Genomic DNA, 12,067 nt, shown 5'->3' on the forward strand with positions numbered 1-12,067 from the left:
ATAAATGACACAATATGTTACTGCATACGTCAGCAGACTAATTAGGAGCCTTTGTTTGTTTACTTACTACTAAAAGACAAGTTGTCTAGTATGTTTATTTAGAAAAGTATCGGTAAGTATCAAAATACATTTTGGTACCGGTACTAAAATACTGGTATCGGGACAACCCTACTTGACACTAAACTATAGTCATTTTCTAGGGATGTATATTGTTACAATTTTATCAATACTGATACCAATGTCGATATTCCTTATCCATACTGGTATTCATCGGCACTCTTATCGGTATGTAATTTGTATAAAAGATGTGAAAAAAATTATTTCCATTAGCATTTTTATTAGCGCACAACAAAATGTGCACCAGCAACATCATGGTACAACATCTCACAGCAGGGAAGTATTTTATAAACACTTGCTTTTTAGGTCTTAAACATATGTGTGCATGTGCAAGGTGCAATGCAGTTGTTATGTCATCATATTGTAAAGACTCACTGTGTTTTTATTTATTACAATTACACTTAGTATATCTGTCTCACGGGCTACTAGTAAATGCTCTAGAACTACAAAACCCCAAACCAGTAAACTTGTCACGTTGTGTAAATGGTAAATAAAAACAGAATGCAATGATTTGCAAATCCTTTTCAACTTATATTCAATTGAATAGACTGCAAAGACAAGATATTTAATGTTCGAACTGGAAAAATTTGTTATTTTTTGCAAATATTAGCTCATTTGGAATTTGATGCTTGCAACATGTTTCAAAAAAGCTGGCACAAGTGGCAAAAAAGACTGAGAAAGTTGAGGAATGCTCATGAAACACTTATTTTGAACATCCCACAGGTGAACAAGCTAATTGGGAACAGGTGAGTGCCATGATTGGGTATAAAAGCAGCTTTCATGAAATGCTCAGTCATTCAAAAACAAGGATGGGGCGAGGGTCACCACTTTGTCAACAAATGCTTGAGCAAATTGCCAAACAGTTTAAGAACAACATTTCTCAATAAGCTATTACAAGTAATTTAGGGAGTTCACAATCTACGGTCCGTAATATCATCAAAAGGTTCAGAGAATCTGAAGAAATCACTGCACGTAAGCGATTATATTACAGACCTTCGATCCCTCAGGCGGTACTGTATCAAAAAGCGGCATCAGTGTGTAAAGGATATCACCACATGGGCTCAGGAACACGTCAGAAAACTACTGTCAGTAAATACAGCTCTTTGCTACATATGTAAGTGCAAGTTAAAACTCTACTATGCAAAGCGAAAGCCAATCATCAACAACACCCAGAAACACTGCCGGCCTCACTGGGCCCGAGCTCATCTAGGATGGACTGATGCAAAGTGGAAAAGTGTTCTGTGGTCTGACGAGTCCACATTTCAAATAGTTTTCTGAAACTGTGGATGTTGTGTCCTCCAGACCAAAGAGGAAAAGAACCATCCGGACTGTTATAGGCGCAAAGTTGAAAAGCCAGCATCTGTGATGGTATGGGGGTGTATTAGTGCCCAAGACATGGGTAAATTATGTCACAAGGGGGTTTTGCGGCTCACTGCGGGGTCGTTCTCCCGGGAATGCAGAACGGACAACTCCGGACGACAGCGTGAGGTAGGGGATGATTTTAATCTTCTCAAGAAATCTTGGCAGGGCATGAGGTAAACAAACATAAACTATGGCGTGGAACAAACACGAAACTGTGGCATGAAACAAACAGCATAAACTATGGCTTGGAACAAACACGAAACTGTGGCATGAAATAAACCCGACTTACGTGGACACGGCTATAATTCGAACAATGACGCCAGGCCGACTGACTGGCAAAGGCAGGCTTAAATAATGCCTCTGATTAGTGCTCGCGAAGCAGGTGAGCGGGCGAACACTAATCACAGCCAGGTGGAAATAATAAGTAACCATGGTAACCAATGTTCCCTCTAATTTTTCATGTGTGTGAGCAAACGCACAAACTCCCTGAGCATTCAGTGGAGCAAATGTGAGCAACATCAGACGTGCACACTGTGGCCACACCAGCGTCACACCTGTCCCAAACCTGACATCATAACAATTTAAATGTTTTATTAGAATGATTTTCTGATATACTGTAAGTGCTTTTGACCTCTTACAATGACAATAATAAAAAAAACATGTTTTTCATGACCTATGTGCTAGTATTGTATGTCTGGCTGCGGGTCCTGCCTTTAAAAGAAATGTTACCCCTTTCAGAGATTACATTTAGTTTCTGTAACTTTCTGTCTGTAAAATACATCTTTTTATTAGCATTTATGAAATCTAGTGACAATATTTCATGAATAATATCCTTAGATTAACATTCTTAATAAATGGCAGTAAAATAAGCACACATCTGATTGTGGAGTCAGAGTGTTACAACCTGGCTCTTACACATTGTGTGGCGTTGGGGTTGTCCGACTTTTTGTGTGGCCTTAAACACAAGTCCCGTGAGTGCGTGTGTTGGTGCAGGTGACAGAGCGAGCGACTTCTGTTGAAACGACGGATTATAACGTTGGTTCAAGCCTGGTTTGTATGGCAGAAAACGAACAGTTTTTATATAAAAGTTTTTTTTACTCATGTTTTTGGTGTGGTTACAAACAGTTTTGCTCAATAAAGTGATTGATGGAATTCCTGTCCGTAAGGTGTCTTGACAGACGATAATTGAACTGTGTTGACAAAGATTGTTTTATTCATTGGGGCCACTCTTGTTGTCACCTGTCACTCACAGAGTTGCATTGCAAAATCATACAGAATAAATTGTAATGTGTTTATTTTGTTTAAAGTTCAGATGGGATTTTTGATTTCCTGCGCTGCATTAATTTGCTGTGCGCAGAGGACGCGTGAGCGGTGCGCAATTGCGCAGGCGCGCACCTTAGAGGGAACGTTGATGGTAACCAAACCAAACTCAGAGATGTCACAAACAGGCACTAAGAGTCCAAAGCTAACAGAAAATAACAAAAACATGATCCGGACCACGGATCATGACAAATTACACATCTGTGAAGGCACCATTAATGCTGAAAGGTACATGCAGGTTTTGGAGCAACATATGTTGCCATCCAAGCAACCTCATCATGGACGCCCCTGCTTATTTCAGCAAGACAATGCCAAGCCACGTGTTACAACAGCGTGGCTTCATAGTAAAAGAGTGCGGGTACTAGACTGGCCTGCCTGTAGTCCAGACCTGTCTCCCATTGAAAATGTGTGGCGCATTAAGAAGCCTAAAATACCACAACGGAGACCCCGGACTGTTGAACAACTTAAGCTGTACATCAAGCAAGAATGGGAAATAATTCCACTTCGAAAATGTGTCTCCTCAGTTCCCAAACGTTTACTGAGTGTTGTTAAAAGGAAAGGCCATGTAACACAGTGGTAAAAATGCTCTTGCGACAACTTTTTTGCAATGTGTTGCTGCCATTAAATTCTAAGTTAATGATTATTAAAAAAAAAAAAAAAGTTTCTTAGTTGGAACATTGAATATCTTGTCTTTGCAGTCTATTTAATTGAATATACGTTAAAAAGGATTTGCAAATCATTGTATTCTGTTTTTATTTACCATCTTCACTGGTCTTGGGTTTTGTACAACTGGTTCGGAACTAACAGTGTTCGGATTGTAATCATCCAAATATGATTAGCAGCAAAGCAATGTTGTGGCTCGCAGAGTGAACGCAAGGGACAAGTAGGCTAGCTCGATGATTAACTTTGCTAACTAGCGAGCTAGGGCTGGACGATATATCGATATTCGCGATATATCGCGGGTTTGTCTCTGTGCGATATAGAAAATGACTATATCGTGATATCGGAGCGTACGTTCTCACGCAGTAGCTTTTAGCTGCTGGCATTACACTACAGGCTCTTCCCACTCTTTCCTGTGTCTCCTTCTCAGACAGCAAGCGCACCTTCTTACATACGTCACATACTGTAAATATTCAAAATAAGATCATTAAATGAAATCTAGTTTGGTTACGTCATCATGAGCGCAACACAAGGTTGTAAAAGTTTCAACTGCAATTCTAAATAAGATATCAAAAGCAAACTGAAATCAAATACACACAGCTTAAAGATTGATCAATACCTATTTAAATGTAGTAATACATAAATATAAAGATTTATCGAAATATACCTGAACAGAACGCTCATGATGGTTACACCAAAAAGTAACGCTATGAATCGCGTTTTTCCAAGTTTTTGGGGCATTTTTATGCTATTTCCAAGCATCTCCTTTTTAATATCGTTGATTTTAAATGGTCAAATTAATGCATATGATATATGCATGCCCTAGTAAACCAAAAAAAAGTAATATTTATTTTGATTGTTACATTTTGAAGTACATTTGTGCAGGTGGGTGCGAATGTACCCATTACCAGAGCTGTACACCTATACTTTACTCTACCTATGCAAAACAAAGACTACTTTGTTCAGGACAACCCACACGTTTTAGTGTGATTGGCTATTTGGCTTATGTTCTCCCTGCAACCCAAGAGGGAAATTAGCTCAAGAGTCAAAAGCTACACAACGCTTTTTACCGTTACTTTCTCTTTTTAGAAGATTTATGGCCTCATTCACAATTATTTGTTTTGCACATCTTTGGTCGCAATCATTCCTGCCTCCTAAAAACTTGCAGCGCATTGCACCTCTTGCAGTGACTCAGCTCTCAGTCACATAATTAGCATTCACAGCAGCATCTCAAACTTTCCCCTTTTCACAAAACGGTGAGCGCATGCACAAAGACTGAGGAAGTCGGAGCTGCACAAAGTTGAAGACTCATTAATGCTTGGATGAAAGTGACAGAAACTACGAGCGGAATCCCCGAGTGTGTTGTTTGATAGCTGGCATCAGTTGGAATGTGGCTGTAACACACATAAATATTGGGCTAGGAACTTTAATTGCCAACTACAAGCATCTGACTTCTCTCTCCAATGACATAATGTGATGTATAAATATATAACTTAAAATACAATATTATAAGTTTTACCAATTTTATTTTGTTACACACAGTCAAACTGTTTTTTAAATGCTTGAATAACTTTGCTCCCCAATTGCTCTGCAAGGCAGATACAAGACTGCAAAGTGGTACCAGATCTACCACCCGAGCAACGTCAAAAGCCAACTGTTCCGTAGAACATCTTTTGCCCAAACTGCCTTTTCAATAAAAGGAGCACAACTATGGAACTCTCTACCTGACACTTTGAAAAACATATCTGCACTTGTCACTTTCAAAAAAACAAACAAAATTGTGGCTAGTTGAGCAACAATCGTGTTCCCATGTTTAGATTTTACTCACTTTTACTAATTGGTTCTTATCTAGTTTGCACTTTGTCTGTGTTATTATTATTATTATTGGCTTTTATCTAGTGTGCACTTTGTCTGTAATATTACTATTATCATTATTATCGACTCCTCTTTGCCTCATTCTTTTTATTTTCCTATTTTAAAGATGTTAGATCTGTGTTGTTGTTGTTGTTAAGGACAAGTGTTGTAAATTAGCTTTGGCTACAAACACTATGACAGATACAGAAACATATCTGAAACAGTTCAGATATGTTTCGGTATCTGTCCCTATTTCAAATAAACCTTTATATATATTCTAGTTTAACGTCTGGATTATAATGCCCATCTTCAACTTCAGTATAAGGTCCTTAGGGATGAACTCAACACACGATTGGATTTTTCTGTGGCTTTTGTTTGTGTGTGTTTTTATTGCATCGACCGCGTTGTGATTTTATAACTGTAACGATGAAGTATACTTTGTAAGTGTCACGCACTGTAATGTGTGGTCATATTATGTTAGCAAACACAAAGATGACAATGACTGGACAAAATGTGTTGGGAAGTTGTAGAAAGTTGCAAGGCCTTGCATAATTATCAGGGATATGGAGAGAAATCTGTGTTTCTCTATAAAACCAAAGAAAAAAATACTTGCAACTAGGGCTGGGCGATATGACCTTTTATTAATACCTCAATATTTTAGGCCATGTCACGATACACGATATATATCTCAATATTTTGCCTTAGCCTTGAATTAACAAATTGATGCATACAATCCCACCAGTATGATGATTCTATGTGTCTATACTAAAACATTCTTGTTCATACCGCATTGATATATGCTCATTTTAAACTTTCATGCAGAGATGGAAATCCCAACTAAGTCAATTTATCAAAACTGTATTTATTCAACAGTTATTAAAGGCCTACTGAAACCCACTACTACCGACCACGCAGTCTGATAGTTTATATATCAATGATGAAATCTTAACAATGCAACACATGCCAATACGGCCGGGTTAGCTTACTAAAGTGCAATTTTAAATTTTGCGCGAAATATCCTGCTGAAAACGTCTCGGTATGATGACGCCGGCACGTGACGTCACGGATTGTAGAGGACATTTTGGGACAGCATGGTGGCCAGCTATTAAGTCGTCTGTTTTCATCGCAAAATCCCACAGTATTCTGGACATGTGTGTTGGTGAATCTTTTGCAATTTGTTCAATGAACAATGGAGACAGCAAAGAAGAAAGCTGTAAGTGGGAAGCGGTGTATTGCGGCCGACTGCAGCAACACAAACACAGCCGGTGTTTCATTGTTTACATTCTCGGAAGATGACAGTCAAGCTTTACCATTGGCCTGTGGAGAACTGGGACAACAGAGACTCTTACCAGGAGGACTTTGAGTTGGATGCGCAGACGCGGTACCGTGAGTACGCATGCAGCTGCGGCTTCCAAACATTTGATCGCTTGCCCGTACGTGCGTGCCGCTATGTGCATGTCACGTACGTAACTTTGGGGACTTTGGGGAAATATATGTGCTGTATGAACTTTGGGGAGGTGAACGGTACTTTGGGCTGCGGGATTGAGTGTGCTGTGCAGGTGTTTGAGTTGTATTGGCGGGTTATATGGACGGGAGGGGGGAGGTGTTTGGTATGCGGGATTCATTTGTGGCATATTAAATATAAGCCTGGTTGTGTTGTGGCTAATAGAGTATATATATGTCTTGTGTTTATTTACTGTTTTAGTCATTCCCAGCTGAATATCAGGTTCCACCCGCCTCTCACAGCATCTTCCCTATCTGAATTGCTCCCACTGCCCTCTAGTCCTGCACTCTCACTTTCCTCATCCACGAATCTTTCATCCTCGCTCAAATTAATGGGGAAATCGTCGCTTTCTCGGTCCGAATCGCTCTCGCTGCTGGTGGCCATGATTGTAAACAATGTGCAGATGTGAGGAGCTCCACAACCTGTGACGTCACGCGCATATCGTCTGCTACTTCCTGTACAGGCAAGGCTTTTTTATCGGCGACCAAAAGTTGCGAACTTTATCGTCGATGTTCTCTACTAAATTCTTTCAGCAAAAATATGGCAATATCGCGAAATGATCAAGTATGACACATAGAATGGACCTGCTATCCCCGTTTGAATAAGAAAATCGCATTTCAGTAAGCCTTTAAGCAGTGGCACAAACATTCATGTCATTTCCAAACAGAAAGCTATTAGTGCACTTTTGTGCATGATGTCGCTAAGATGACAAATCAAAACAACACTAAATTAAAGTGCACTTTTTGTACAGAATGCCACTGCAATAGTTTAAAACAAATAAAGTGCACTTTTGTGCATGATGTCACACAAGATATTTCAAAAACTGTAAAATAAAAATGAGCTGCATAATAAGGAAATCAAATTGTGTATGTCCTTCGCTATGTGGTAGGTTACTGCGGACGTTATCTCCTTCTGTTTTTTTACTATTTTTTGTTGATGTGGAAATGGAAGACGGCTGGCTCATTTGGGTCAGTGCTGGTTGATTCGGCATTTTGTTGGTGTGGCACCAGCCGGAAATGTTGACATGCGGAGTTTCAAGCACTCTTCATTCTCTAGCGGGTGACTTTTGAAATGATGCTACAAATTAGTAGTGCAGCTACTTTTTGTAGCAACGCTTTTGCCGCATACTTGACATACAAACCCCGTTTCCATATGAGTTGGGAAATTGTGTTAGATGTAAATATAAACGGAATACAATGATTTGCAAATCATTTTCAACCCATATTCAGTTGAATATGCTACAAAGACAACATATTTGATGTTCAAACTGATAAACATTTTTTTTTTTGTGCAAATAATCATTAACTTTAGAATTTGATGCCAGCAACACGTGTCAAAGAAGTTGAGAAAGGTGGCAATAAATACTGATAAAGTTGAGGAATGTTCATCAAACACTTATTTGGAACATCCCACAGGTGAACAGGCAAATTGGGAACAGGTGGGTGCCATGATTGGATATAAAAGTAGATTCCATGAAATGCTCAGTCATTCACAAACAAGGATGGGGCGAGGGTCACCACTTTGTCAACAAATGCTTGAGCAAATTGTTGAACAGTTTAAGAAAAACCTTTCTCAACCAGCTATTGCAGAGAATTTAGGGATGTCACCATCTACGGTCTGTAATATCATCAAAGGGTTCAGAGAATCTGGAGAAATCACTGCACGTAAGCAGCTAAGCCCGTGACCTTCGATCCCTCAGGCTGTACTGCATCAACAAGCGACATCAGTGTGTAAAGGATATCACCACATGGGCTCAGGAACACTTCAGAAACCCACTGTCAGTAACTACAGTTGGTCGCTACATCTGTAAGTGCAAGTTAAAACTCTCCTACGCAAGGCGAAAACCGTTTATCAACAACACCCAGAAACGGCGTCGGCTTTGCTGGGCCTGAGCTCATCTAAGATGGACTGATGCAAAGTCGAAAAGTGTTCTGTGGTCTGACGAGTCCACATTTCAAATTGTTTTTGGAAACTGTGGACGTCGTGTCCTCCGGACCAAAGAGGAAAAGAACCATCCGGATTGTTATAGGCGCAAAGTTGAAAAGCAAGAATCTATGATGGTATGGGGGTGTATTAGTGCCCAAGACATGGGTAACTTACACATCTGTGAAGGCGCCATTAATGCTGAAAGGTACATACAGGTTTTGGAGCAACATATGTTGCCATCCAAGCAACGTTACCATGGACGCCCCTGCTTATTTCAGCGAGACAATGCCAAGTCACGTGTTACATCAACGTGGCTTCATAGTAAAAGAGTGCGAGTACTAGACTGGCCTGCCTGTAGTCCAGACCTGTCTCCCATTGAAAATGTGTGGCGCATTATGAAGCCTAAAATACCACAACGGAGACCTGCGGACTGTTGAACAACTTAAGCTGTACATCAAGCAAGAATGGGAAATAATTCCACCTGAGAAGCTTAAAAAATGTGTCTCCTCAGTTCCCAAACGTTTACTGAGTGTTGTTAAAAGGAAAGGCCATGTAACAAACACAGTGGTGAACATGCCCTTTCCCAACTACTTTGGCACGTGTTGCAGCCATGAAATTCTAAGTTAATTATTATTTGCAAAAATAAAATTAATTTTATAAGTTTGAACATCAAATATCTTGTCTTTGTAGTGCATTTAATTGACGCTGTTGTAACACGTGGCTTGGCATTGTCTTGCTGAAATAAGCAGGGGCGTCCATGATAACGTTGCTTGGATGGCAACATATGTTGCTCCAAAGCCTGTATGTAGCTTTCAGCATTAATGGCGCCTTCACAGATGTGTAAGTTACCCATGCCTTGGGCACTAATACACCCCCATACCATCACAGATGCTGGCGTTTGAACTTTGCGCCTAGAACAGTCCGGATGGTTCTTTTCCTCTTTGGTCCAGAGGACACGACGTCCAGTTTCCAAAAACAATTTGACATGTGGACTCTTCAGACCACAGAACACTTTTACACTTTGCATCAGTCCATCTTAGCGAAGCCGATGGTGTTTGGGTGTTGTTGATAGATGGCTTTTGCTTTGCATAGGAGAGTTTTAACTTGCACTTACAGATGTAGCGACCAACTGTAGTTACTGACAGTAGTTTTCTGAAGTGTTCCTGAGCCCATGTGGTGATATCCTTTACACACTAATGTCGCTTTTTGATGCAGTTCCACCTGAGGGATTGAAGGTCACGGGAATCGCTGCTTACGTGCAGTGATTTCTCCAGATTCTCAGAACCTTTTGATGATATTACAGACCGTAGATGGTGAAATCCTTAAATTCCTTGCAATAGCTGGTTGAGAAATGTTGCTCTTAAACTGTTCAACAATTTGCTCACGCATTTGTTGACAAAGTGGTGACCCTCGCCTCATCCTTGTTTGTGAATGACTGAGCATTTCATGGAAGCTGTCATGTCTGTGTTGATCATGTTTTTGTTTGGCCATGTGCTGTTTGTTTTTTGGACGCTTTTTAGTTCCTGGTTTCACTCTCCTGTTTTGTCACCATAGCAACCATTAGTTTTCACCTGTCACGTCACGCACCTGTTTAACGTTTTGAGTCACGCACCTGTTTTCACTAATCATGTCACTATTATTTAAGCTTCGAGTTGCCAGGCTGTCTTTCTGGCAACATCACTCTTTTTGATCACTCTTCATCGTCACTATGCATAATGCCATGTTCACAGTCCCATGCCAAGTAAGTTTTTGTTTCATTGTTCACAGTTTCTGCCTATGTGCAAGTTTTGTTTTCATTAGCCAAGTTTTTTACCTCCGCCATTGTGCGCGCTTTTCGTTTGTTCTTTTTTTGATAATATTAAATAAAATGATGTACTCACATTCCCGTCTCGCCCGAGCCAACTTTCCGTTGCCTTCCGGAAAAACCAACCCCAAGGACCAAGTCTTGACAGAAGCTGCTTTTATACCCAATCATGGCACCCACCTGTTCCCAATTAGCCTGTTCAACTGTGGGATGTTCTTTCTCAGTCTTTTTTGCCACTTGTGCCAGCTTTCTTGAAACATGTCGCAGGCATCAAATTCCAAATGAGCTAATATTTGCAAAATATAACGTTTTCGAATGGTAAGTATAGTATTCAATTGAATATAGGTTGAAAAGAATTTGCAAATCATTGTATTCTGTTTTTATTTACCATTTACACAACGTGACAACTTCACTGGTTTTGGGGTTTGTAGTGAGATTTAAGATTGCCGTAATGTATTTAACTATTAGCCTCACTATTAGCTATTAACTATTAGCCTTCAGGTGTACTGGAGAGGAGGCTACGCCGGATAGTCGAACCTCGGATTCAGGAGGAACAGTGTGGTTTTCGTCCTGGTCGTGGAACTGTGGACCAGCTCTATACTCTCGGCAGGGTCCTTGAGGGTGCATGGGAGTTTGCCCAACCAGTCTACATGTGCTTTGTGGACTTGGAGAAGGCATTCGACCGTGTCCCTCGGGAAGTCCTGTGGGGAGTGCTCAGAGAGTATGGGGTTTCGGACTGTCTGATTGTGGCGGTCCGCTCCCTGTATGATCAGTGTCAGAGCTTGGTTCGCATTGCCGGCAGTAAGTCGGACACGTTTCCGGTGAGGGTTGGACTCCGCCAAGGCTGCCCTTTGTCACCGATTCTGTTCATAACTTTTATGGACAGAATTTCTAGGCGCAGTCAAGGCGTTGAGGGGATCCGGTTTGGTGGCTGCAGGATTAGGTCTCTGCTTTTTGCAGATGATTTGGTCCTGATGGCTTCATCTGACCAGGATCTTCAGCTCTCACTGGATCGGTTCGCAGCTGAGTGTGAAGCGACTGGGATGAGAATCAGCACCTCCAAGTCCGAGTCCATGGTTCTCGCCCGGAAAAGGGTGGAGTGCCATCTCTGGGTTGGGGAGGAGATCTTGCCCCAAGTGGAGGAGTTCAAGTACCTCGGAGTCTTGTTCACGAGTGAGGGAAGAGTGGATCGTGAGATCGACAGGCGGATCGGTGCGGCGTCTTCAGTAATGCGGACGCTGTATCGATCCGTTGTGGTGAAGAAGGAGCTGAGCCGGAAGGCAAAGCTCTCAATTTACCGGTCGATCTACGTTCCCATCCTCACCTATGGTCATGAGCTTTGGGTTATGACCGAAAGGACAAGATCACGGGTACAAGCGGCCGAAATGAGTTTCCTCCGCCGGGTGGCGGGGCTCTCCCTTAGAGATAGGGTGAGAAGCTCTGTCATCCGGGGGGAGCTCAAAGTAAAGCCGCTGCTCCTCCGCATCGAGAGGAGCCAGATGAGGTGGTTCGGGCATCTG

At 41.3% G+C, this 12,067-nt stretch overlaps 1 protein-coding gene across 6 annotated transcripts in view; it reads right to left on the reverse strand.

The window, feature by feature from the left end:
- Positions 1-12,067, reverse strand: part of kcnab1b (potassium voltage-gated channel subfamily A regulatory beta subunit 1b) — a 159,317-nt gene that overhangs the window by 44,980 nt on the left and 102,270 nt on the right. The gene's annotated exons all lie outside the window — the stretch shown is intronic.

The sequence above is a fragment of the Nerophis lumbriciformis genome, linkage group LG19 (assembly GCF_033978685.3).
Source record: "Nerophis lumbriciformis linkage group LG19, RoL_Nlum_v2.1, whole genome shotgun sequence".
Lineage (NCBI taxonomy): Eukaryota > Metazoa > Chordata > Actinopteri > Syngnathiformes > Syngnathidae > Nerophis > Nerophis lumbriciformis.